The sequence below is a fragment of the Lipotes vexillifer genome, unplaced genomic scaffold (assembly GCF_000442215.2).
Source record: "Lipotes vexillifer unplaced genomic scaffold, Lipotes_vexillifer_v1.1 scaffold1775, whole genome shotgun sequence".
Lineage (NCBI taxonomy): Eukaryota > Metazoa > Chordata > Mammalia > Artiodactyla > Lipotidae > Lipotes > Lipotes vexillifer.
The window spans coordinates 147,869-149,296 of NW_006780221.1; the positions used below are offsets into that span (position 1 = coordinate 147,869).

The 1,428-nt window shown below is 73.2% G+C and overlaps 1 protein-coding gene across 1 annotated transcript in view; it reads left to right on the forward strand.

Moving 5' to 3' along the window:
• The first annotated feature begins 178 nt into the window (after positions 1-178).
• Positions 179-1,428, forward strand: part of CDK17 (cyclin dependent kinase 17) — a 98,619-nt gene continuing 97,369 nt past the window's right edge. Inside the window, exon 1 of the mRNA XM_007453342.1 lies at positions 179-730. The gene's annotated coding sequence lies outside the window, so the exon portion shown is untranslated. The remainder of the gene's footprint in view (positions 731-1,428) is intronic.

Genomic DNA, 1,428 nt, shown 5'->3' on the forward strand with positions numbered 1-1,428 from the left:
CCCCGGGGGGCCCCCTCCCCCTCCCCCGCCCCCCCCCAGCCACTCCAGAAGCCGGGCACGGGAGACTGAGGCCCTACATCTCGGGGTGGGGGTTTCCCGGGGATACCCCGCCCCGCCCTCTAGGCCCCGCCCCTTCCCCGCCCCGCCGCCGCCGCCGCCGCCGCCGCCGCCGGCAGGGGTCGCGCTGCCTGCGGCGAGCTGCTCAAGAGGGGGTGGGGGTAGCTGCCGCGGCCGGTCGCCTTTCTCCGCCGCCGCTGGTTGGATCATTTCAATAAAAGTGTTTTTTCTCTCTCGCTCGCTCTCCCCGGGGGAACAGGCGGAGGCGTCAGTCTGCAGCCGCCGAGTGAAAAAGCGACGCATACGCAGCGAGCGTCTCCTCAGCTTCGCACGGCCCGGCCCCAGAGAAGAAGGAGCCCGTGTCCGGCCGGGCCGCCGCAACCGGGCGTCGGCGCCTCACTCCCGCCGCGGCTCCTCCAAGGGGATTAGTGGGCCGCCTGCGCGGCTCGGCAGCCCGGGAGCCATGTTGTCCGGGGGGCTTGACAACGCGTGAGGGACCCGCGGCCCCTCCCGGAGGCTCGGACCCTCGGCGTGAGCTGGAAGGCTGCTGCGGCGGCGGAGGCCTGCGCCTCGGGTCTGCCAGCCGCTGGGACCCGGACCTGCATCCGGAGGAGCCGCTTTCCTTGTGCGCCTCGCCTCGCCAGCTCTCGGGACGCGGCCCCCGCACTTGCTGGTGAGTTGGCGGCTGGCGGTCGCTCGGGGCTTTCCCTGCTGCCCCGACCCTGGGCTGAGAGCGGCCGGAGAGTGCTTGGGACTGGGGGCCGGGGCGGGCGGCTCAGGCCCGGCCGGGAGGTTGAGGAGGACGGCGCGGCGCAGGGGGCTCGCTTGTGTTTGTCGCCCCTCGGGTCCACTTCGGACCCCGGTCGCCCGGGCATTTCCGGGCGTGGGGTGGGGTGTGAGTGTCTGACGCTCGGGCTCCTTCGCGAGAGGCGCCTCCAGCCGCCGCCGCCGCAGCCGCCTCCGCGCTTGTTGCCGCTTTGGTCTCCGGGGGAGGCCGGTCTCCCCGCGAGGCCGAGGAGGGGAGGAGGCAGAAAGTCCCTCGAGACACAAAGGTCCCCTCGGCGGGGGTGGAGCTGCGAGGGCGGGCGGCGCAACTCCGAGGGGAAGGAAGGGGCGCAGGTCCGCGAGAGGTGGGAGAGGAAGCGGCGGTGGCCACCGCGTTTCCAGCTCCTTGGAGACGCCGGGGGTGTGCGTGGGTGGGGAGCGGGAGGAGGAGGAGGGGCCCTCGCGTGAGGAGCCGGCCGAGACAAAGATCAGGGCAGCCTCCCGCTGGCGAGTCACACCCCTGAGTGTGGGTCAGAGCAGAGATGGAGGGAATGTGGGAAACCCAAAGAACCGATGGGGAGGGGCAGATGGGGCGGGGGGGGGGGG